At 47.9% G+C, this 27,011-nt stretch overlaps 1 protein-coding gene and 1 pseudogene across 20 annotated transcripts in view; both read left to right on the forward strand.

The window, feature by feature from the left end:
• The window catches only part of TEX14 (testis expressed 14, intercellular bridge forming factor), a 536,718-nt gene that overhangs the window by 104,946 nt on the left and 404,761 nt on the right, over positions 1–27,011 (forward strand). The window lies entirely within an intron of this gene.
• On the forward strand, positions 23,318–23,477 carry LOC130359830 (U2 spliceosomal RNA; annotated as a pseudogene).

The raw sequence follows: 27,011 nt of genomic DNA on the forward strand, positions 1-27,011 counted from the left end.
CATGGGCACGGTGGTCCTGGATGTAATGGACCGTGTCTCTCACAAGGGCAAGGCTATCGGCGATCCTGCGACCAGGAATGCTGCAGGTCAGGTCCGTGTGGACTAACTCCCACAGACTTCTGACAGACTTCACCCTGTTTGCCATCCTTGGCAAGGATCTTGTCATCCACATTCAAGAGAGATGGGATGCCAGTTTTTCAAGTCACATCTCTCCCCCTTAAGCTTATTCAAGAACGTGATCATCCCTTCCCTCATCCGACAGATTAGGTCTCACAGCGCTACATAGAGCTCGGCTGGGAGACCTTTACTGCACGGGACCCTGCCGGGCTTTAAGGATTTAGCGGCAGAGAGCAGCTCCCCCACCATCAAGGTATCATCCATGGCCACGGCACCTGTAGTGTCAACAACTCTAGTGATACCTGACAGGAACCTCTTGGCGGCTTCAGGGTTGGATGTCTTTGGGCATAGAGATTGGGGTAGAAGTCTGCAACAACCATCATAACCTCCTCCTTGCCCTTTCGTATGTGTCCAGTCTCATTTCTCAGTTCTGTCAGGGGTGTGTGGCAAGCATGGAGCTTTCTGAAAAAGAAAGAGTTACATTTCTCATCCTTTTCCAGGTTCTCCAAATTGGAACAAAAGATGACTCCCAATATTACTACCAGGATGTTCTCAGATTTGTGATTTAAAAATCAATCAAGGTCATCTGAGCAAAGGATTCAGTGGAGTCTATTACAGGGCTCTCTAAAGCCACAGCTAAGACAGTTTGGAAATCTGTGGTTTCTACTAGCACAAGGACCTTGCATGGATTGGTGTTCAGGAGGCTTTGCATTCCCATGGACTTTACAACACCAGGTACTACCCAAGGTGTCCATTAGAGGAAACAACTTTGCATCTCTTTTGGCAGTACCCGTTTGCCCAGGCCCTATTAAATGCCCTTGAATTTGAACTCATAGGGGGAGATTTATCAAAACCTATCCAGAGGGAAAGTTAGCGAGTTGCCTAAAGCAACCAATCACATTGCTTCTTTTATTTTTGAAAAGGCCTCTGAAAAATGAAAGAAGCGATTTGATTGATTGCTATTGGCAACTTTTCTTCTGGAGAGGTTTTGGTAAATTTCACTCATAGACTTTGTTTCCAGTAGTAGTCCATTGCATTGCTTGGTGCTTTACAGATTTTTTTTTTTCTAGAGACCGCACAGTTGGCTTTTTCCAGGAGGCCTGTTGCCTTACAAACTATTATAAACTCAGCGAGGATGTCCATCCAGGACTGCCACAGGCTGGTCCGCAGCCTGCTCAGAAACTATTTAACCCCTTAATGACCACGGACGTAAATGTACGTCCTGGTGCGGCGGTACTTCGAAGTGATGATTGGGTCATGTGCGGCAGGTCCTGGCTGCTGATAGCAGCCAGGGACCCGCCGGTAATGGCCGACATCCGCGATCGCGTGGTTGTCTGCCATTAACCCCTCAGATGCCATGATCATGGCATCTGCGGCAGCGCGGCTACATTTTATGCTGATCTGATCGCCCGCGGCACGCCCGTGGGGATCAGATCAGCTAACATGGCAGATGGAGGTCCCCTCACCTGCCTCTGCCGCCTTCCCGGCTTCTTCTGCTCTGGTCCCCGGCTTCTTCTGCTATGCATAGCACTGAACAGTGTTAGCAATCAACAAGTGTAAAAAAGGAAGTAAAAAAAAAAAAAGTGAAAAAATTTGAAAAATCCCCTCCCCCCTGGTTTTCCCATTTTACCCCCAAAAAGTGTAAAAAAAAATATTAATAAACATATTTGGTATCGCCGCGTGCATAAAGGTCCAAACTATTAAAATATAATGTTAATGATCCCGTATGGTGAACGGCGTGAATGTAAAGAAAAAAAAGTCCAAAATTGCTGTGGATGAAAATATAAAAGAGTTGTGATTTTTAGAAGGCGAGGAGGAAAAAATGCAAAAAAAATTGCTAAAATAAAATTGGCCTGGTCCTTAAGGCCAAAATGGGCTTGGTCCTTAAAGGACAACTGTAGTGGTCAAAAATCCCTGCCCAAATGTTCCCCAAACAAAAGTTATACAATTCAGTCAATTAGTCCTATTTACCTATATGCAGCCGTTTCTGAGATATTAGAGTTGCCAGCATAGCCCAGTAGTCCTGCGTCCGTCCCCTATTCATTACATTGCAGCCGCCATCTTGGGGACGGAGATCTCTTCCTCCCAGCAGTGTTTGTGCTCCCCCTAGCCTCTGTCGGGTCCTCCCTCTTATGCATATGCATGAGCGGGTGCTTTCTGAGGCAGCCATAGGCTCATCCTCAGAAACGCCCCTATCTATAAGATTCAAGCAGAGGGAGAATGAGGACGTCCACAGCTCCTCCCCCCTCCCCTGCTCTGTCTACATAGGACCTCACTTATCACCGGGAGGATTCAAGTTATCATGGGGGAAACACAGAGCAAACCACAGAGCAGGGAGGGGAGGACGTGTGTGTGAAGGAGACATATTACACTGCACGGGTTGGTGGTGTATACAGGGAATAAATATCATACTGGAGATGATTGTGTGTGAGGGGGGGGAGGGGAGGACGTGTGTGTGGAGGAGACATATTACACTGCACGGGCTGGTGGTGTATAGATTACAGGGAATAAATATCATACTGATTCTGTGTGTGAGGGGGGGGGACTACTGAATGACACATGCTGGGAGTTGTAGTCCCTGTTATGTGTGTGTGTATGCCAGTGTTTCCCAACCAGGGAATGCTGGGAGTAGTAGTTTTGCAACATCTGGAGGCACCCTGGTTGGGAAACACTGGTGTATGAACTACAACTCCCAGGAGATTACAGAGATACAATAGAGGTGTTGGTGAACTACAACACCCAGGAGACTACAGAGATACAATACAGGTGTTGGTGAACTACAACCCCCAGGAGACTACAGAGATACAATACAGGTGTTGGTGAACTACAACCCCCAGGAGACTACAGAGATACAATACAGGTGTTGGTGAACTACAACGCCCAGGAGACTACAGAGATACAATATAGGTGTTGGTGAACTACAACACCCAGGAGACTACAGAGATACAATAGAGGTGTTGATGAACTACAACTCCCAGGAGACTACAGAGATACAATAGAGGTGTTGGTGAACTACAACTCCCAGCCAGGAGACTACAGAGATACAATAGAGGTGTTGGTGAACTACAACTCCCAGGAGACAACAGAGATACAATATAGGTGTTGGTGAACTACAACTCCCAGCCAGGAGACTACAGAGATACAATAGAGGTGTTGGTGAACTACAACTCCCAGGAGACTACTGAGATACAATAGAGGTGTTGGTGAACTACAACTCCCAGGAGACTACAGAGATACAATACAGGTGTTGGTGAACTACAACTCCCAGCCAGGAGACTACAGAGATACAATACAGGTGTTGGTGAACTACAACCCCCAGGAGACTACAGAGATACAATACAGGTGTTGGTGAACTATAACTCCCAGCCAGGAGACAACAGAGATACAATACAGGTGTTGGTGAACTACAACTCCCAGCCAGGAGACTACAGAGATACAATAGAGGTGTTGGTGAACTACAACTCCCAGGAGACTACTGAGATACAATAGAGGTGTTGGTGAACTACAACTCCCAGGAGACTACAGAGATACAATACAGGTGTTGGTGAACTATAACTCCTAGCCAGGAGACTACAGAGATACAATACAGGTGTTGGTGAACTACAACCCCCAGGAGACTACAGAGATACAATACAGGTGTTGGTGAACTATAACTCCCAGCCAGGAGACTACAGAGATACAATATAGGTGTTGGTGAACTACAACTCCCAGGAGACTACAGAGATACAATATAGGTGTTGATGAACTACAACCCCCAGGAGACTACAGAGATACAATAGAGGTGTTGGTGAACTACAACTCCCAGGAGACTACAGAGATACAATATAGGTGTTGATGAACTACAACCCCCAGGAGACTACAGAGATACAATAGAGGTGTTGGTGAACTACAACTCCCAGGAGACTACAGAGATACAATATAGGTGTTGATGAACTACAACCCCCAGGAGACTACAGAGATACAATAGAGGTGTTGGTGAACTACAACTCACAGGAGACTACAGAGATACAATAGAGGTGTTGGTGAACTACAACTCCTAGGAGACTACAGAGATACAATAGAGGTGTTGGTGAACTACAACTCCCAGGAGTCTCCTGATACAGTAGAGGTGTTGGTGAACTACAACTCCCAGGAGTCTCCTGATACAGTAGAGGTGTTGGTGAACTACAACTCCTTTATACACTCAAACAGCAGAAAGCTGTCACGGCATGCTGGGATGTATAGTCTTACAACAGCTGGAGTCACCTCTGCAACTCCAAGCATGCACATACAGCAGAAAGCTGACAGGGCATGCTGGGATTTGTAGTCTTGCAACAGCTGGAGGCACCACTGGAATTCCCAGCATGCCCGAACAGCATATAAAATAACTGGGCATGCTTGGAGTTGTAGTTGTGAAAAAGATGGAGGGACCAATATCAGGACAGTTTTATAGACAAACAATTATGTTTTTTTACCATTTTTACTTTCACTATCCACTCTCCAGTGCCCACACTACAGTGAGCACGGAGGCAGCATGGGGAGGGGGAGATGAGCAGAAGGGGAGGGTGTATGCAAGGGGGGGGGATAGAACAGGGGGAGGGCAGCAGCTTACAGGAAGTAAGCACAAGGCATGATGGGAGATGTAGTTTTATTTTCACTTCTCCTCCGTAATTCGTGTGCTGATAACGGGAGAAAGACTGGGCCAATTTTGATGGGGGAGACATCGTTGGAAAGGTCTTTCAAAGACCTATTAAATGAGGTAAAAAAAAGTTTTTTTGCCCAGCACTGCAGATGTCCTTTAAGAGGTTAATCAAAGACTGTTTAGATGTTGGAATAACACCCCCTCTCCCCTTGTGTGTTTTGTCTCTCCATAAACTTGAAGACTTTGATCTCCTCTTCCTACCCCCTTCATTTCCAACACCCATCCTTGTCTGCAATGCGTTATTTGCTTTTGATTAATAATGTATTTAGGAATGTTAGTGTATTAACCTGTGATATGGTGTATAGCAGTGGGACGCCTATGCTGTATGTTGTATTGTCATGTTATGTATGGTTATTGTATTAATTTTTTGTGTGCTGCTTCATAGCCTGTGCTGTGTTGCAGTACATTGTATGTATGTTCATGACGATTGAGTGCTAATAAACTTATTTTCAAAGAAGAAAAGATACAGCATGACAGGGTCCCAGACTGTAGATCAAATTTCTTCTGTCGTGCTTTTACCAGTGTTTAATTGCTAATTCCAGGTCACAGACACTGCATGGATAATGTCCCTATGTCTGTGTCGCAAGACTCTAACTAGGCCGAAGAGGCTGCAAACATCAGTAAGCGTGTTCCAGTCAGAGAGAGAAATAAGAACTGTGGCAGGAAGAGGACATGGCAGCACTGCCATACTCAGTTACAAGTGTAGGCAGAAACAAGCATCTTATTCCCTTACGTCCTAACCAGTAGCACAGATGGGGTATTCCACCCCCTGCGAACTGGTTAGGACAGATGGAAATTTTATTGAATAATTAAACTATTAACAGAACACACCCACTATACCCTGTATAAGTAAGAGGGTCACCCTCTGTCCCCTTGTGTTTTTTTCTGTCCTCCCGGACAGTGGGACAGATGGTGGCCCCCTTGCTCATGCCTATGGCAGGGGGGGCTTTCTTTTCTAATATTCTAGCACTTGTGCTTCTCCCCTCCTAGCCAGCGATTCAGGAGGGTCTTTGTGTTGAATTTTTAATAATTTAATTTCACATTTTGGGGTTCTTACCTTGCTGTGCTAGCAGGCCCCCCTTTTTTTTCTCCTTCTAGCTGAGCGGTTTAAGCTGCAGCTTTGGGTGCCGCACATCTCCGCAACGCCGGACCGGAAGTGCGTCAGTGGCGTCTGACGTCAATTCCTCCCCTTAGTCCCTGCTCTGTTTTCGCTTTTCTATTGTTCATATTCCAGCGGAACCAAGCGGAGACTGACTCTATAAAACCTTAATGTATGCCTAATTTAAAAAAAAAGAGTTTTTTTTCTATAGTTAAGACTTTTGTTCTGGGCCCGCCTTGTGGGCGGAGTCTAAGGTCTCGGCGCCAATTGGGAAGATATTTAAACCTCCCTAGTTCTATTGTGGGTCTCTTTGAGCGCAGTACTTCTGGGATTCCTGAAGTGCTGTCTTTTTCAGACTGGAGCGTTTGTACAATCCTTGCGGATAGTACTTGCTTATTTTGCATTATTTGCTTAATTATTTTCCCAGTTCTTTTAAAAAACGTGGGTACTTGTTATTTTCATTTATCCGGCAGCGCTTTTTTGTTGCTCTGCCCTATTTAATTTCCCTCTCATATTTTCCATAGATATGTCGACTGAGGGCTCAGGTGACCGTGAGGGCTTGACTAAAAAATCCGCCAAGCGCAAACATCTCGCTTGTCATGAGTGTAATATCCCGCTAGAGGATAATTATGAATATTCTAGATGCCCTCCTTGCAGAGCTAAGGTTCTACCTTCCCATCAAACTGAGCCTACAGTTCAAGACATGTATGTGTGGGTTTCTTCCAACATGTCCGCCATGCAAGCCTCCATTGAGGAACTCAAGCATGCAGTTTCCCAAAAGCGTGCAAGACCTGCTTCACCTCCCAGAATGGAAATCTGAGCAGATCAAGACAGGGAAGAATCTAGGTCATCTTCTTCTGACGAAGAAGTCGCTGCTTCTTATTTTTTCCCCTTGGAAAAAACTCAGCGTCTTCTGAGATCCATCGGGGGACCAGGATGTTGATCCCGGGGAAGCCTCTACCTCCGCCTCTAAGGGACCTAGGGTCTTTAAAGCGGATGATACCCTTCTGTCTGTACTTAGAACGGAATGGAAAAAACCAGAGAAGGATCCGGTCTTAACTAAAAGATTTAAGACCATGTTTCCTATTCAGGAAACTCAGCCTTCTTCCTGGGGCCCTGTCCCTAAGGTCGACATGGCAGTCGCTAAACTGTCTAAAAGGACAGTGGTCCCGGCCGAGGATGGGTCTTCCTTGCAAGATACAATGGATCGGAAAGCTGATTGTGCCATGAGGCGCTCCTACTCTACTGCTTCGGCATCAGTGGCGATAGCTTGCTCTGAGGTAGCAAACTTTCTAAAGACCCGCCTTTCTAACATCCAGTCGGATTTGGACCAGGGGGTTCCCAGGGATACTATTCTTTAATCCTTCAAGACGGCCAATTTGGCCGTTGATTTTTTGTGTGATGCCTCCACCCAGCATCTTAAATTGGCTTCAAAGTCCATGGCCCTGGCTTCCGCTGGTCGGCGTCCTCTATGGTTGAAGCCTTGGAAGGTTGACAACTCTTCCCAGAATACCTTATGCGCTATGCCTTATGAACCCGGCATTCTTTTCGGAGCAGAATTAGACCGCATCATGGAGGGACTTTCGGATAAGAAGGGCAAATCCCTTCCTTATTCCTCCTTTCGTGGTCCGGGGCGGCGTTCTGGGAGCAGATCAGCCCCCCAGCCCAAGCCTCAGAGAGACTGGGGCAATCAACGCCGGGGCGAAAAACGCTCCCATGGCTCCAAAGACATTAAGAAGCTCTGACTACGGGCTTCCACGAAGCTCTGGGTTCCCTTCCGGGTTGACCTTTCCAGTATCTCATCCTGCCCCCCATATTCCGGTTGGTGGTCGTCTTCACCATTTTTTAAGTGCTTGGTCCCTCCACATTCAGGACCCTTGGGTCCTGAGAATAATCTCGCATGGATATTCGATAGATCTCGAATCAATTCCCCCATCCAAGTATGTGGAGACAAGATTTCTTCCACCAGTCAAACAAGTAGCGCTAGAAACTTACATTCTGGAATACATCCAGAAGAATGCCTTAGAGGAGGTTCCTCTTGCAGAACGGGGGTCAGGAATCTATTCTCCAGTCTTCCTAGTTCCCAAGATAACAGGAGACTGGCGGATGATTATAGATTTGAGATACTTCAATCAGTACGTAAAGCGCAAACGCTTTCGTATGGAAACTATTCAATCTGTAGTCAACCTCATCGAGCCAGGGGATTACCTGGCTACTCTGGATCTAAAGGATGCTTATCTTCATATCCCTATTCATCCAGTATCCAGAAAGTATCTAAGGATCGCAGTTCAGGTAGGGGGAGTTCTAAAACACCTCCAGTTTGTAGCCCTCCTGTTTGGAATTTCTTCGGCCCCACACACATTTACCAAGGTGGTGGTAGCAGTAGTTGCTGCTCTAAGGCTCCAGGGGCTCAGCATTGTTCCCTACCTAGACGATTGGCTCCTCAGAGCGCCTTCTCCAGCAATCCTGTCCCAACACCTGCAATTAGCAGTATCCTTCCTTCACCAGTTGGGATGGATAGTCAATTGGGTCAAATCCAATTTCCTCCCGACAACTTCAGTGAGGTTCCTCGGCTTCATAGTCGACACAGTCTCCATGACACTTTACCTCACTCCCGAGAGGAAATCTCGGGTTCAAGAATCGGCTCTTTTTCTCTCAGTACCCCGAAGAGTATCCATTCGCACTCTCATGCGGATGTTGGGACTTATGTCCGCTACCGCGGATGCGGTTCCTTGGGCTCTTTGGCATCTATGCCCTCTTCAGTCAGAGGTGCTCGCCACATGGAACCTCAGGCCTAAACAAGTGCCACTCCCTGTCTTATCTAGTCAGATCCTCCCTCAGATGGTGGTCTCTTCTCGAGGACGGCAAGTCAATGATCCAACCCTCTTGGATCATACTTACTACCCTTGTAGGTTGGGGAGCGCATCTCTTGGATCTAACAGTGCGGGGGTCTTGGTCTCCACAGGAGAGAGTGTTAACATCCAATCTCCTCGAGATTCGTGCCATCAGATCAGCACTCCTCCATTTTGCTACTCTTCTTCAAGGGAAAGCAGTAAAGATCCAATCCGACAGCATGACGGTTGTATTGTACATCAACAAGCAGGGAGGCACTCGATCACAAAGCCTCCTCAGAGAGGTGGGTCTGATCTTGGATTGGGCAGAGAGGAACCTAATCCTTCTGTCGGCAGTTCAAATTCGGGGATCCCTCAATTTGATCGCCGACCGCCTGAGCAGAGGACTTTCAACCGGAGAATGGTCTCTCCATCCAGAAATATTCAAACAAATAACACTCAGGTGGGGTATGCCAGAAATAGATCTTATGTCAACAAGGTTCAACACCAAAGTGGTGAGATTCTGTTCCCTGTACAGGGAAGACAACCCAGAAGCAACCGATGCTCTCTCAATCCCATGGAGGTTCAGGCTGGCCTACATCTTTCCTCCAATTTCCTTGATCCCGAGTGTATTGATGAAAATCAGGCAGGACCAAGCCTCTGTCATAGCCATAATTCCATTTTGTCCCAAGAGAGCTTGGTTTACCCAACTCCTGCAGATGAGTCGGGGACAATACTGGAGGCTTCCCCCAGAGCAAGCACTAGTGTCGGGGGACACTCACAGCTGCTCAAATCTTCAAATGTTCAACCTGACAGCCTGGAGGTTGACCAGTCCCTTCCACATTTAGAAGGGCTTTCTAGTGCGGTCTTGAATACTCTCTCGCATTCCAGAGCGGAATCTACTAACAAAGCCTATAAAAGAATCTGGACAATCTTTCAGTCTTGGTGCTCCAAGAAACAACTTTCTGGACAGAATCCAGCTGTTTCCACAATTCTCAACTTTCTGCAGGATGGATTGGACAAGAATCTATCCCCTTCAACACTCAGAGTTCAAGTGTCAACCATTTCTGCCTTTCTCAATAAACCGTTATCTCGAGACCCACTAGTCAATACTTTCTTGAGGGGGTCCTCAAGATTAAAACCTACAATTGTACAACCTGTCCCGACATGGAACTTGTCGGTGGTGCTCAAGGGGTTAGCATCTCCCCCCTTTGAGCCCTTGGAGGATGTGGACATGAAATTCGTTACCAGTAAAATAACCTTTTTACTGGCAATTACGTCAGCCAAGAGGATTGGGGAACTTCAAGCGCTCTCTGCGCATGAGCCTTATACTAAATTCTTGCCTGATCGTGTGTTGCTCAGATTTATGCCATCTTTCATACCTAAGGTTCCATCATTGCAAAATATAAATCAAGTTATATCCCTGCCTGTGTTTTCTCCACATCCATCCTGTGATGAAGATAGGGCTCTTCATTGCCTAGACATCTCGAGATGCCTCCAGATCTATATAAAGAGATCTATGGAGTTTAGGAAGGATGAAAATCTGTTAATTCTCTTTGCAGGATCTAAGAGAGGTCTTAAAGCTTCAAAGCCCTCCATCAGTAGATGGGTAAAGGATGCCATTCGTATTTCCATGGTATCCCAAGGTAAGGAGCCCCCTGAATTTGTAAAAGCTCACTCCACCAGGTCTGTATCCACCTCCTTTGCGGAAAGGAGTCTTGTTCCTTTGGAACATATATGCAAAGCTGCATCCTGGAGTTCACTCTCCACTTTTATCACCCACTACAGACTTGACAGTAGATTGGCCGATTTCTCCTCATTTGGACGGACAGTATTGTCTGCCGTCAGGCATGAGGGCCCTCCTTCATAGGGTTTCTGCTTGCCATTTCCCCATCTGTGCTAGTGGTTAGGACGTAAGGGAATCGTTAATTTCTAACGATAATTTGTTTTCCCTTAGTCCTAACAGTAGCACAACTTTCCCTCCCTAGTCTTAGTTATCACTATGTTCTATTTATTAACTGATGTTTATGATTAATTTTCTTTCTAGTTTCTTCTTGTTACTACACAAGGGGACAGAGGGTGACCCTCTTACTTATACAGGGTATAGTGGGTGTGTTCTGTTAATTGTTTGATTATTCAATAAAATTTCCATCTGTCCTAACCAGTTCGCGGAGGGTGGAATACCCCATCTGTGCTACTGGTTTGGACTAAGGGAAAACAAATTATCATTAGAAATTAACGATTACTGCTAGTGCTTGGGCCTGATTCATTACACATTAAACTGGGGAAGTACTGTGAGCCCTGCACTGTTCTGCCTGTCCTACCATGGAAGAATTGAGAACCACGTGGAGTGTACATGGGTAATGGGGTATTCTGGGACAGGTCATATGGCTGCCCTGAAGCAACCTGGCCCCTTAGATCTGGTCACTAGGTTTCGATAGGGTAAGAGCCGAGGTACAGAAGTTCCCCCTGGAGTGGTGACCCATCTCACTATGGGGTGGGAACCACTTGACTGATGGCTTTTCTGAGCACCTCTAGCTTCCTGGCCTTATGGCTGCTGGTTACTATAAGAAATTTGTATACATCTGGCCAGATGTCCGGGCTGTATTTCATGGTGCACATTTACTTTATTTGTTGTCGGGGCTCCACACGTGACCGGCAAGACTTACTTACACCAGTAGATAACACTTCTTCATTGGTCCTGTAAGGAAACTAATAACACATAAGCATAACACTGTATAGTAAAGCAGTTGAACTGTGCCCAAAAACCGTGACCCAGGGTTAGCCTTTAGAGGGCATACCCTATTAATTGATAAGAAAGGGGGGGTTTCGCCATATGCAAACCAAGCACCTGTGTGACAGGGTGTGTGCATTAAATACGCCCCTCCCACAAATACACACGCACCTGTGTGACGGGGGGGGGGGGGGTCGTTAAATATTCAACGCCCCTCCCACAAATACAGCCTGATAGGCTTATCGCTTGTGGTCGGGACTCCACACGTGACCGGTAATACTTACACCACTATATAATACTTCTTCAGTGGTTCCTCCAAGGAAACTAATAACACATAAGCATTACACTGTATAGTAAAGCAGTTGAACTGTGCCCAAAAACCGCGACCGAAAGTTAGCCTTTAGGGGGCAAAAACACAAAACCGTGCAGGAATAAAATAATTTGTTGGAATTACAATACCAAGTATCTTAAGACATCAGCCATTTCGTTGTGGGGATTTAGGACGCAAGTAGCATAGCATCCTGACTTCCACCTGCCTAACTTCTGTATAATGTGCAGAGGAACCTTGTGTTGTGATGCTGCAGATGCTGCCCCAATGCGAAAAGATTGACTTGAGAATTCCCAATGATTACCTCCCAAAGTGGTGATCAATGACCTTATGTGAGAAACGAACTGTGACGTGGTCAGAGCAAACTTCCCATGTCACAAATGTTCTCCGTACCTGCATGGAAGGTTAAACCTAACAACAACGGCTGAACTGTGCCCATCGCTGCGACCTAGGGCAGGCAAAACACCTGATCTGGTAGGTTAAGTAGAAGAATGCATAAACAACACCACCCCCTAACTTCACTGACCCTGAAAATCTAATACAGACCCTGTGACAATAGTATCAACCAACTAATTATGAACGAAGGCTCTACCTAGTGATGCATAGCTATAACCACTATACCTACTCTGAAGAATAAGCCAGCACTGACTCTAGACCATGCTAGCATACAAGCTAAATATACTGACGTGTGTCATTAAACCAAGAGAAACTGATAGCTGCCTGTCAGGCCTAGCTACACTATCCGATCCCTATTTTAGAGGTCAAAAACTGATACCAATTGACACATAAGTAACCTGACCCCATGACAGATCGAAGAAAAAACGCCATTTTGTAGCTTTTGGGGGCTTCCATTTCTACGCAGTGCATATTTCGGTAAAAATTCCACCTTATCATTATTCTGTAGGTCCATACGGTTAAAATGATACCCTACTTATATAGGTTTGATTTTGTCGCACTTCTGGAAAAAATCATAACTACATGCAGGAAAATTTATACGTTTAAAAATGTCATCTTCTGACCCCTATAACTTTTTTATTTTTCCACGTACAGTGCGGTATGAGGACTCATTTTTTGCGCCGTGATCTGAAGTTTTTATCGGTATGATTTTTGTTTTGATCGGACTTTTTGATCACTTTTTATTCATTTTTTAATGGTATAAAAAGTGACCAAAAATGCACTTTTTTTTACTTTGGAATTTTTTTGCGCGTACGCCATTGACCGTGCGGTTTAATTAATGATATATTTTTATAGTTCGGACATTTACGCATGCGGCGATACCACATATGTTTATTTTTATTTTTTTTTACACTGTTTTTAATTTTTTTTATGGGAAAAGGGGGGTGATTCAAACTTTTATTAGGGAAGGGGTTAAATGACCTTTATTAACACTTTTTTTTACATTTTTTATGCAGTGTTATAGGTCCCTTAGGGACCTATAACACTGCACACACTGATCTTTTACACAGATCACAGGCGTGTATTAACACGCCTGTGATCAGTGTTATCGGCGCTTGACTGCTCCTGCCTGGATCTCAGGCACGGAGCAGTCATTCGCCGATCGGACACCGAGGAGGCAGGTAAGGAGCCAGTCTTTGTGGGCAGATCCTCGTCTTTAGCAGCATACACCCATGGTTTGTGTCCCCCAATGGAGCCGATAGAGAAATAAAAGATTTTTTTGAAACAAAAATCTAAGCTACATAAAAAAATAAACATAACCGGTAAACCTATAATTACACTCGTCCAATTCATATCCCATACAAAAATATATAACATATAATAAATATACATATATACATATACTGTATTTCATATCCTGTGCAACAATAATCATACAAGTGCTTACAATATAATACAGAATGTGCAATTACATTATCCTATGTAAAAAAAATTATTATTATTATACAAGGATAAAGTGGCCCTATAAACTATGTGATGTCACTCCAACCAAACTACCAGCATCTCATACTGTATCACATAATACTCATCTTTTTTCTTAACTAAAAATATGTATGAACTAGCTTTTGCCCTCGGTTTCGCTCGCGTTAAATTTAGATTTAACGCGAGCGAAGATTTAGATTTACTTTTTACGATCCTATAGTAATGAGGCCGCTCTGGGTAAAGTCTACGAGCATCCAAACAACCCGAAACATTACATCTGCTGTTTCATGGAATTGAAGATCGACATCCTTTGAGGACTTTTACCACGTCTGCGTGCAGGGTAACCAACAGCCCTCCTATCCCGACCTCCTATCCCAATCTCCTATCTTTACCTCCTATCCCGACCTCCTATCCCGACCTCCTATCCCGTCCTCCTATCCCATCCTATCTCGACCTCCTATCTCGACCTCCTAACCCGACCTCCTATCCCGTCCTCCTATCTTGACCTCCTATCTTTACCTCCTATCCCGACCTCCTATCTCGACCTCCTATCCCGACCATCCTGTCCTCCTATCCCGACCTCCTATCCTGTCCTCCTATCCGGACCTCCTATCCCGACCTCCTAACCCAACCTCCTATCCTGACCTCCTATGCCGACCTATCCCGTCCTCCTATCTTGACCTCCTATCCCAACCATCCCGTCTTCCTATCTCAACCTCCTATCTCGACCTCCTATCCCGACCTCCTATCCCGTCCTCCTATCTCGACCTCCAATCCCGACCTCCTATCCCGACCTTCTATCCTGATCTCCTATCCCATCCTCCTATCTCTACCTCCTATCCCGACCACCTATCCTGTCCTCCTATCTCGACCTCATATCCCATCCTCCTAACACGACCTCCTTTCTTGACCTCCTATCACGTCCTCCTATCCCGATCATCCCGTCCTCCTATCTCGACCTGCTATTTCGACCTGCTATCTTGACCTCCTATCCCGACCTCCCATCCCGTCCTCATATCCTGACATGTAATATGTGTACCAGGTATTAAAATATCTCCAGCCGTACGGAAGTTATGTGGGAACATACATTTCCCATTGATTTGCATGGGACTTTAAACAAAAACCCTGACCCTCACAAATGGGGGTAGTTAAGGGTTAAATTAACTATCCTATGTTTTAAGTGGACATATAAGTAACATGTGACCAAGTATTATCGAAATATCTCCAGCCGTTTGGAAGTTATGCAGTAACATATTTTCCCATAGATTTGTATGGGACAATAAAAAAACAACAACAACAACCCCTTTTTCACCCCCTTAAGGGTGGAATTTTGAAAAATCCTTTCTTATTCCTTGTCTACATCTTAAAAACAATACCTGTGCAAAAATTCAGGTTTCTATGTCCAAGGGTTTAGGCTGGGCGTTGATAAGTCAATGAGTCAGGTCTTCTCCTTTTATATATAAGATATCTTCTCACAAACTCAAATTCACACAGCCACCCAGTAATTTTTTGTGCAAATATTTAGGCCCCTTACTATTTATGATTTACTATTATTAACTGGACCTGCTTTTGTCTGGTTGTGTGTCAAAATGTGGTGCAGTGCTTCAGAATTTGGGGTGCAAGAAATAAAAAATTTCCCTCGCAGAGCTCTACAATGCACTGCAGGCTAAAGACCCTTTTATTTGAGCTGATGTGTGGATGTTTTAACCCCTTAACGACGCAGGACGTATATTTACGTCCTGCGCCGGCTCCCGCGATATGAAGCGGGATCGCGCCGCGATCCCGCATCATATCGCGTGGGTCCCGGCACTAATCAACGGCCGGGACCCGCGGCTAATACCACACATCGCGGCGATGTGCGGTATTAACCCTTTAGAAGCGGCGGTCAAAGCTGACCGCCGCTTCTAAAGTGAAACTGAAAGTATCCCGGCTGCTCAGTCGGGCTGTTCGGGACCACCGCGGTGAAATCGCGGCGTCCCGAACAGCTGATCGGACACCGGGAGGGCTCTTACCTGCCTCCTCGGTGTCCGATCGACGAATGACTGCTCCGTGCCTGAGATCCAGGCAGGAGCAGTCAAGCGTCGATAATGCTGATCACAGGATGTTAATACACGCCAGTGATCAGCATAGGAGATCAGTGTGTGCAGTGTTATAGGTCCCTATGGGACCTATAACACTGCAAAAAAAAAGTAAAAAAAAAGTGTTAATAAAGGTCATTTAACCCCTTCCCTAATAAAAGTTTGAATCACCCCCCTTTTCCCATAAGAAAAATAAAACAGTGTAAAAAAAATAAACATATGTGGTATCGCCGCGTGCGTAAATTTCCGAACTATAAAAATATATCATTAATTAAGCCGTACGGTCAATGGCGTACGCGCAAAAAAATTCCAAAGTCCAAAAAAGCGTATTTTGGTCACTTTTTATAACATAAAAAAATGAATAAAAAGTGATCAAAAAGTCAAATCAAAACAAAAATCATACCAATAAAAACTTCAGATCACGGCGCAAAAAATGAGTCCTCATACCGCCCCGTACGTGGAAAAATAAAAAAGTTATAGGGGTCAGAAGATGACATTTTTAAACGTATACATTTTCCTGCATGTAGTTATGATTTTTTCCAGAAGTGCGACAAAATCAAACCTACATAAGTAGGGTATCATTTTAACCGTATGGACCTACAGAATAATGATAAGGTGTAATTTTTACCGAAATATGCACTGCGTAGAAACTGAAGCCCCCAAAATTTACAAAATGGGTTTTTTTTTCGATTTTGTCGCACAATGATTTTTTTTTCCGTTTCGCCATGCATTTTTGGGTAAAATGACTAATGTCACTGCAAAGTAGAATTGGCGACGCAAAAAATAAGCCATAATATGGATTTTTAGGTGGAAAATTGAAAGGGTTATGATTTTTTAAATGTAAGGAGGAAAAAACGAAAGTGCAAAAACGGAAAAACCCTGAGTCCTTAAGGGGTTAAAGAGTGACTAAACCTTCTTGAAATTCAGCCAACCTGTCTGCTCAACCAATTTGAGGAAGAGCATCTGTTAGAGCGTCTGTTAGAGCTTCCGGAGCCTACTGAAAGAGCTTTATTGTCCGTTCAGTCATTACAAGTCATACAATAAATTACAATCACACAAAGCATGACAGTACAATACACAGCAAAGGTTCCCTAAGCTATACATCGCACATCATGCTACTCTAACACTCCGCTCAATCCTGTAATAGAAAAGCACAAGAGATCGAACAACAAAACAATACAATCTGTGATCGGGGTAGGGGCGTGGGCTGTGGGGCGGGTGGGGCTGGGGGTATGGGCGACTATGTGGGTGGTGGGGGCGGGTCACAGGGCCAAACTGCTGGGCTGTATCTTCAAGGAGACATGGGAGAAGGAGAGGGGTCTTCACTCCTCTTCTTCCTCATCGACGGCCGGGCTGTCCAAGAGGGAATAGTCTCTAAGCAGGCTCTTGATGAACCTGCGGCAGTCCCGGACGGACATGTTCTCCCTGTTGATCACGAGGCGGTTCCTGGCAAGCCACACTGCGTCCTTAAAACAGTTCATAAGGCGCCAGGCCTCCTGGATGGCCTCCACGTCGTGGGTCCCAGGGAACAGACCGTAAAGCACAGAATGGTACGATAGGCAGTTCCTGGGTACAGAGTCTCTGAGTTCATGTTCCAGGGCGTCCAACAGACCCTGTGCAAAGGGGCACTGCCAAAACAAGTGCAAAGATGTTTTCTCCACTTAGGGGCAACGGGGGCAGTACCGGGTTGTGCACAGGTTGCGGGCATGCATGAACGACCTGAGAGAGAGTCCTCCCTTGACGGCCATCCACGACAAGTCCTTGTGTCCATTGGTAAGCCGCTTTGAGCCACTTTACGGGAGCCCATGTGTCTGTACATGGAGGCCGCCATTTTGTTGGTGACTGAAATCCCTGAATTTGTAGATACGTCACCACGCTGACGGGTGTTGATTGCGACGCGTCGCGTTGTGATGACATCATCGGTACTCGGACCGGAGTGTCTGATGATGCGGTGTTTGCCATGGCGGGGATTCTATTGTCACACCTGCAAGGTATTTCTTTAGTTTAGTTATAGTATATAAGACACGTCATTCACTTTATACCTTCACACTCCTGAGGAAGTCACTTCGTGACGGAACGCGTGGAGGCTTTTGGATCCGGGCGGATGGGTGATATCTTGCTCTTACCCTTTGCGAGCCTTGTCTTTCTTATATCTGGTCTTCACATTTGGCAGCTATTTCTATAGGGTCATTTGCATAGCTGACTGTTCATCCATTTATTTATCATATGAGCTATGCATGATTCTTTTCTGAGATTTTCACTGTGAGACCATTGTATTACCAGAGATTTTTCATAGCATATTGACATTTACAGTCTCTCTGACCGGTACGAGTTTTCATGTGCTTGCACTTATACATTTATTGTTATCATCTTTTTGGGTAATACGCTACATTTATGAACCCGGATCCTGTATGAGACATACACTATGTCTCATCTGTGTGGTGGGGCCCAGGTTGGGCCGTTTTAAGTGTTTTTAACATGTGTGTGTCTTTATATTTCCTCAATTGTTTTGTAAATTTTTTTTGTGCTCCAATAAAGACTGTCATTTTCGGAATAATTGATTGTTTCAGGTGTGCTTCCATATGCATTTATTTTTTCCTTTTTTTTCCTGTGGTTTGTTCTATGCAGGTTAAGCACCCTCGTTTGCCATTATTTTTTAGCTGAGCTCCCCCGTTTTTTCTTTTTTCCAAAGATGTTTTCTCCACATAGGGGCAACGGGGGCAGTACCGGGTTGTGCACAGGAGAGAGAGTCCTCCCTTGACGGCCATCCACGACAAGTCCTTGTGTCCATTGGTAAGCCGCTTTGAGGCCACATTAGTCCAAACTGTCTCTGCAGTGGCTGCGGGGAGTCCCGGAACCAGCTCAGTCAAGTCCTTAGCTCGGATGAGCTAGTAGATTGTCTTCGGCTTCCATAGGTCAGGTTTCAGTCCTTCCAGCTGATGCTCCCTCACAAACCGGACAACATCCCCATAGAACCAGGGAGCGTTCCAGTTGTAAGGGATGGAGCTGTCCCACCTGTCCCAGCCCAGCTGTCTCCAGAGGGGCATGAGAAACAAGCGAGACATGGACCTTCCCGCTGAGCCAGTGTTTTCAACAAGAGTCCGCTGCACGCTGACACATGCAAAGGAGGCCCTCAGCAGAGTGGGGATGTCGGGTATTCCCTTCCCACCCTTGCAGGGTTCCTTGTACATCACAGTCGTCTTGACTCTGTCCATTTTGCCCCAGATGAAGCAAAACACTGTCCGAGTGATGGCCTTGCAAACGGTGGTATGGGGAGGCCAGGCCTGTGCGGTATACTGGAGCACAGGCAAAACTTCACTCCGCAGGACAAGTGCTTTGCCTTCAATAGAGAGCTTTCTGGAGCTCCACAGTCCGATCTTAGAGTTCATCTTGCCTAGTCGGTCTTGCCAAGACTTAAGGGCCGCTCCTTCCTTCCCGAACCAGACTCCAAGAATTTGAATGAAGTCCGGCTTAACAGTAAAGGGGAAGGGAGCCCCCCACCACCATCTCCTCGTACACCTCCAACAGGTCTGGACAGATCAGGTCACCCAGCGCTACATAGAGCTCGGCCAGGAGACCGTCACTGCCCGGGATCCTGCTGGGCTTAAAGGATTTAGCGGCAGAGAGCAGCTCCCCCACCGTCAAGGGATTGTCCATAGCCGCCGCACCTGCTGGATCAACAACGTTAGTGATACCTGACAGGAACCTCTCAGCGGCTTCGGGGTCGGATGACTTGGGGACGTAGAGGTTGCTGTAGAAGTCGGAGACGACCCCCATCACTTCCTCCTTGCCCCTCCTCATGTGTCCGGTCTCATCTCGTAGCTCAGTCAGGGGCGTGTGGCCTGCATGGAGCTTCCTGAAAAAGAAAGAGTTACACTTCTCACCCTTCTCCAGGTTCTCCACTTTGGAACGAAAGACGATCCGCTTGGATTCCTCCTCAAAGTGCCTTTTCAAGCTCTTTTTTGTCTCCTCCAGCTCCTCCCTGACGTCCCAGCCACACTGGAGCAGGTCCTGCAGGGACCGCAGCTCATAGTTACATAGTTACATAGTTAGTACGGTCGAAAAAAGACATATGTCCATCAAGTTCAACCAGGGAGCTCGCGCTGCAGTTTCCTGAAGTCCCACTTCTTTGCACACGCCTGTTGTCTGCCTTTTGTCTGAAAGAAACAACGGAACTCGACTTTAACATATTCCCACCAATCGCTGATGCAGTTAAACAGACATTTGTCATTACGCCATACAAGGTACGCGTCCCTAAGTTCCTCCATGACCTCCCTCTGCTCCAGCAGGGCACAATTCAACTTCCAGGAGCCTGGGCGAGGTGGGATACCATGGCCCAGAGTCCCCCGAAATCGAATGGCCCTGTGGTCAGAGAAGAAGCAGGGGACCATAGAGTACGACACCTTTCTGACTGCTCTCGAAGTGAAGATGAAGTCTATCCGAGAAAGGAGTGAGCCATTGGGGCGGCTCCACGTATAGTTTACGGAACTGTTTCCGATGGACCCAACAGCGTCCTGCAAGGATGGCTCTGTCACCATCTCAATCAGCAGCTTAGACGTCACATCCAGGTTGGCGGATGTGCCAGAACTGCGCCCGTCCACCTCAATGGGGCAGTTGAAGTCACCACCCAACACTACTGCCCTAGTGGTGGCGAGCTGAGCCCGCAGGGCCTGGAGAACCTCCAGTCGGACATTCTTCTCAGAGGAGGCATACACGTTGATGAGCTGCACGTGCTCACCCGCACAGGAACCGTCTGCGACGAGAAGTCTGCCACAGACGAGCTCCCACACGGAATCAAGTGCAAAGTTTCCTCCCCCGATCAGGATGGTCAGCCCCGCAGACCTACTATCACCCCCACCAGACCAGTAGGAAGGGCCGTGAGACCACCGCCTGGCTAGATGGTTGTAAGACCTAGAAGCAGACAAAGCACATTCCTGCAGCATGTAAACATCACACCTCTGAGAATCTAAGAACGTAAGGACAGTCTGAAATCTAAACCTCACTCTAATACTCCTCACATTAATGCAGAAGATGTTGAGATCTGCCATGGGAATAAAAAGAGAGGTTAGTTCAGATACTAGTTACCACTCCAGTCGGGCGGGTTCTCTTCTCTGGCGCCTGTCAGCTCCTGTGGCTTCTCATAGCGCCCTTCCAAGAACTCGTCGTAGACTGGGTTTGCCGGTGCATCTAGGATTTCTTTGACCTCTGGGTCCTGCAGCAGCTCCTCCATAGACTGAGCTTGGACCTGCTCCACTTGGGTCTGCTCCATCTCCTCCTCTCCATCTGAAGCTTGAAGGCTCTCGCAGATCTGCTCCATCTCCTCCTCTTCATCTGAAGCTTGAGGGGTCTTGCAGGTCTCGATGATCTTTCTCTTGTGGGACTCATCTGATGCATTGTCCCTTCCTTTCCTCTTCCTCTGTATGGTACCTGGGGGAGGAAGCACAGGAAAATCCTCCGAAGGGCGGGCACCAGCAGGTGTAGGGGGGTTAGGTGCTGCTGGGCCAGGAGAGAAAGGAGGCTGGTAGGGGCGGGGGGCAGGAGAGAGGGCCGGGGCAGGGGAGGGCCGGGCAAGATGGGACGGGGAGGGGCAGGGGATGGGGCGGGAGGGGCAGGTGAAGGGGCCGGAGGGGCAGGGGAGGGACGAGACGGGGCAGGGGTTGTGGCTTTCGCCTTTTTACCCTCCTTGGTCGGCTTGGCCATCCGTGCTGCTGGCTCCGGAGCTGGGGCTGGCTTTGGTGCTCTCGCTGCCACAGATGCCCATGTTCTCTCCCTCTGGGGGCAGTCCTTGTAGCTGTGGGCCGCCAATCCGCAGAGGTTACAGGTCTTGCTCTTAAGGCAATTCTTGGTCGTGTGGCCGGTCACACGGCAAAACCTGCAGGCATCCTCCTTACAGTCCCTTCCCTTGTGGCCCATCTTGCCACATCTCCTGCAGGTCTGCGGCATGTCCGGGTAGAAAATAAGTCCTGTGGAGTTGCCCAAGGAGAATGTCGGTGGCAGGTACTGTAGTCCATCTGGAGATGCAAGGTTCCTGTTCAGTCTGACGACCACAGACCACTTGCAGGTCCAGTATCCGAGGGAGTTCAGGATGTGGGTGGGCTCCCTCACTACGGTGCAGAAGCACTTCAGGAAGGTAGAGATGTCTGTGCCGGGGGTGTGTGGGTTCCGCATTGAGACCGTCACCCGCCTCTCCTCTCTTTGAATTGGGCAGTTGCCCACAAAGCGAGAGAAAGGGGATTCGGGACTCGCCGCTTTCACCGCCTCCCAGTATATTCTACAGGTCCCAATGGTGGCAAAGGTGATATAGAAGATTCCGGACATGAACGTTGCTATTCCAAGGGTATCAGCCATGAAGAAGCCTTGATCCGCCAGCATCTTCTTGCAGAACACGTCGTGGGACATGTCTGGCACCCTTCTGTCCACATTTTTTTTTTTTAATCTAAAGCCGAGGAACGTGCTCTCGATTCACCCAAAGTGCAAGAAAAAGTGCAAACGTGTTACACTAAAAAAGCCTTCAGCTTCAAGGCAACAGTCTGCCTCATCCAGGGCTCCAGGGTTGGAGCTTCAAGGTTGGGGATTCTGCCACCCTTCTGCCTTGCTGTGGTTGGGGCTGGACCTCCAGGCCTTGCCATGCAGCCTCCTGGGTGGACTTCCTGGTTGAGGCCATGGCTTCTTCCAGCAGGCTCTTTTCCGCTTCCTTGCTTGTGGAGAGTCTTCGCAGAGTCTTCTTTCCCGGGTGGGAGGAGCTATGCAAATCCTTCTCCAGAGGCAGCGAGTTTCTTCTAAAAGATTCTGTGCCGTCTTCGCTGAAGTTCCGGAATTCACCGCCGATTCCCTTCTTCCAAGTTCTTCGTCGGCTTCTTCCGGAGCTGCAGTCTTCAAGATCTTCTCCTTCTTCAGATGTATGACTTGTAATGACTGAACGGACAATAAAGCTCTTTCAATCACCCCCTCCTTCTTCAGATGTTCCGAGGCAGGCAGGAGATGATCTTCAGGTGGTATGCTCTCGAAAATTGCAGTTCTAATAAGAACGAAAAGTACTGCAATCGTACTACGCAAAATCTCTACCACAATGCTGTTTCGTGGTTCTTGCCCCTCGTCAGTACAGAGCAGGGTGATCGACACAATGGCAACGTGAGAAGTCGGCTCCTCCCAGCAGGGTATATCTGCCCACAGGCACCTGAGGTAATCAGTTTTAGCTTAGTGTCTTAAGGAGGTGGATATGGTCTGGAGTTCTCTCCAGACCATGTCTTATGTTTTATTATTTTCCTAGTTAGGGATGTGTTAGTTTTTTATTCCTTTTTCTTTCATTTTTTCAGGTGGGGATTCAGGAACTACGGCTCACTGTCTCCCCATTGCGTTTGAGGGGGCACAGACATTGCGTATATGCGCTGTTAACCCCCTCTCACCAACGGTCAGCGCCTGGGGTTGTACCTCATGTGTCCGGGTCCCCCTATTTCCCTGCTCGCCTCACTCGCACATGGTAGCTCGGCGTGATGCAGGTGACAGAAAGCTGATTGAAGACCTCATAGAAGACTTCATTAGGTAAGTTCTTCTGACTGAGGTGAGTATATTTGTCTTCTCGGCCTTTTGGCTAAGATCAAGTGTAGTATCTGTTCTTATCAGTTTTCATGCTGGTGGGGATGGGTGCTGCATGGAGGATGCAGGTGTACCAGGGCTTTCCGGGGCTGGTTCTGAGGAATCAGCTCGACGGCTGCCCCGATGTGACCTGTTCCCTCCGGGTCTCGCCATGAGGCTGAGAGGGTCTAGAGCCGAGGTACTTTTGTGCCTCGGGGAGTGGTGACCCCCGAGATGCCGAAACTCACTGGGAGGATAGACTCACTGAGTTGAAGCACGGGCACCATAATCTCTTCACCTTGTGGCACTCACCTCTTGATTCCCGGCCTTCTGGCTAGGATCAGAGAAATTTTTATAGATCCGGGCTGTATATCTGTACACATTCACTTATTTATTTATTTTTGTCTCACTGTGTCACTTTTTGCGTGTTGTGTGTTCACAGGATTTGTCAGGATGCGGTAGCCCTTCTGGCGGTCTAGGGGAGGTGTGTGTGGCCATTATGTTCCGCACCTCCCTGCAAACACCCCGGGTACTCCTGCTTTGGCAGGGTACCTACCATTATCGGCTCTGCGGGCAGATACCTTGGCTAACGCCAAGGGGGATGCCGGGAGCATTTGTGGTCCCCTAGTAGCTTCGGCGAAAAGGAACATCGAACCTGGAACCTCGCAGGTACCTTTTGGTCCGGAGGCGAAGGGTAAGGTTTGTTGGGGGGCCTCTCTCCTATCGGAGAAGGGCTTGCGATAGACCGCATCCTTTGTGCACGTATTTTTTAGTGTAACACGTTTGCACTTTTTCTTGCACTTTGGGTGATTCGAGAGCACGTTCTTCGGCTTAAGGAAAAGAAAAAAAAAGGTGAGTATATTCCCTTTCTCCTAGGTACAGCCTTGCAACCTCTGTAGACCCTCACTTTTTGCCCACTTTTTCTCAGGGGCTGGCCTGGACAGGGTTTTTTTTCTATATTTATTGAAAAAATTGGAGTGAGCAGGATCATTTTTGGACTGGGACACAGCTTTATTCAGAGGGCACTATGCTTTTCACTTTCCTGAACGATATGTGTGTGTGTTTCTTTAAGCGGCTGACAGCCTCAGCGTTTTTACTATGCGGGCGCATGAAGCACTCACTCGCTTCCCCGTGAGCGCATATGCGAATGACATGTGCACTCTGGGAGAGGAGCTGGCGTGGGCGCCCTTACTGACCTTCTTGTCAGAAACTGAGGGCGCTATAGCTCCGCCCCCTCTGTTGCGGGGCTTCTGAGAGGCGCAAATTAGCCTCCAATCAGCGATGTACACGCGTTGTGAGTGGCAGGGGCCAATCAGCAGTGCTCCTACTCCTGGCCCGCCCCTCTTTTGCTATTGGCCGGCATTTCTCCTTTCTTTGTCTACACTAGAATGGAGTTCTCCTCACAGCAGCTGCCCTGGGGTCACAGACTTGGGCTGCACAGACAACTGGAGCATTAGTTCATCATTTTGTCTGTAAAAGCTGTAATTCCAAAATGCCTGGTTCTGCTGAACCCATTTGCTCCCTCTAAACAGTTATCTGGAGTGTTAGCCACTCATTACATCTGTAAAAGCTGTATCTCAAAAATGTCTGGTTCTGCTGAACCACTTGTTCTGCCTGCTCCACCGCTCCCCCAGACCCCCCTGCTATTCTACCCCGGTTGTCTACCAGACCCGGTGGGTTCGGCCGCCCCTCCAGCCAGGGTTCTCTCCCTCCCCCAGTCTATATCCGACTTGGCTCAGGTCTCCCGTTATGTGGTAACTGCATTGGAGAGGCCCTCCCGGTCCTCCGGAGGGTCCCACTCTCCTCCTATACTGATGCTCTCGCAGCGTCATGGGGGTGTTTTTCATCTGACTCATCCTCCGAGTCTTCCTACAGGGCGCTCCTCTCACAGGCATCACTCCGTTACTTCGCCCTGTAGCAAGCGTCGCTCTCCTAGAGGACGCTCCTATGGTCGCCGCTCTGGCTCTCCAGACCTGCGTACTTGGTCAGTCTCCCACGCTTCCAGGGCCATTCACGTTCGCATTCACCTGGAGAACTTGTGGATGCAGTTTCCGATTCGGCCTCTGATTCAGAGGACCATACGGATATGTCGGACATGGTTCACTCATTGGTCTCGGCCACAAGAGACACCTTCCATCTAGAGGACCCAGGAACTTCGGACGTGGCTCCAGAAGTTTCCTTTAATCGTTCCCAACCTCCAGGGCTGCCTCACCTCGTTCCCATTCTCCCGGAGAACTTGTGGATGAGGTTTCTGATTTGGCCTCCGACTCAGAGGACCACATGGATATGCCTGATGTGGCCATAAGAGACACCTTCCAGCTAAGGACCCAGGAACTTCGGACGTGTTCCAGATGTTTCCTCTCATCGTGCCCGACCTCTTCCAGGGCTGCCTCACCTCGTTCCCATTCAACTGGAGAACTTGCGGATGAGGTTTCAGATTCGGCCTCCGACTTAAAGGAACGCACGGATGCCTGATGTGGTGTACTCATTGGTTTCGGCCATAAGATACACCTTCCATCTAAAGGACCCAGGAACTTCGGACATGGCTCCAGAAGTCTCCTTTTCTTCGTGCCCGACCGGAACCCAAGACCTTCAGTTCTCACGCTGAATTTTACGCCCTGCTGGTATCCGCCTGGAGGCACCCTGTCAAGAAGTTTCAGGAAACTTAGAAGGTTCAAGCGCCAAGGACCTCTTTGCTCGGTGGACCTCCTCTCCAACTGTGGATCTGCCGGTCTCCCGCCTTTCTAAGGCGCCTACTGGGCCTTTGGCTGATGCGGCTGCCTTCAAGATCCAGCCGACATGAAGGTGGAGACTTTGGCAAACTTTGCCTTGAGACAGCAGGATCTTCCCGCTTTTGCTTCGGCCTGGGGGTCAAGGGCCCTTTCAGTATGGTCTCCCAACTCCGCCAGGGTAGTCTTCAAGTTCCCTCTGGAGGATTTATTTAATCTAGCTCCCGATGCTCAGCAGCTGGAGATTTTCTGTTCCATGCGCAGCCACTGTGCTGCCTTTGCCACAAGCTACCTGGTAGCCACCGTCCCTCCATGTGGCTTAAAGCCTGGAATGTGGACTTCACTTCAGGAAGTGAGGCGTCGGGCGGAAATAAAGTGTTCTTTATTACCTCTGGAAACGGCTCACAGAACCGCTTTCCGTTGTAAATCCTCCTTCGGGTTCTGCGGACCTTTGGTGCCACACAGGGTACCAACAAAGGGTCCGGCCGGGCACCTTCACGGGAAGAGGGCTTCCTCCTTCCGGACCTGTCCCTCCCGGAGGTCGGCTATCCGTTCAGGCCATTTTGCGGCCCCATCAGGCACCCGTAGGCCTTCCTCGATCTGATGGGTCGCCCCCACCCGCAGACCTTTCTCGGGTGGTTGGTCGCCTCTTATTCTTCCGGGATGCCTTGACTACGCACATTCATTGTCCTGGTTCCTTCAGGGGAACGTTTTCAAGGTTTATTCCAACCTCTTTGTGGTCCCCAAGAAAGGTGTTTCTGTTCGCCCAATCTTGGTTCTCGAGTATCTCAGCCAGCATCTTCATCTTTCCATCCCGAATGTCGTCCCTGGTTCATGGGGAATTTTCGTTCCTCGGTGGATATCAAGGATGCCTGCCATTGTTTCGGTCATCAGCGGTACCTCCGCTTTGCAGTTCCGGACAGTCATTTTCTATTGTGGCTCTCCATTTCGGTCTGGCCAC

Source organism: Hyla sarda, chromosome 2, assembly GCF_029499605.1.
Source record: "Hyla sarda isolate aHylSar1 chromosome 2, aHylSar1.hap1, whole genome shotgun sequence".
NCBI classification, from domain to species: Eukaryota; Metazoa; Chordata; class Amphibia; order Anura; family Hylidae; genus Hyla; species Hyla sarda.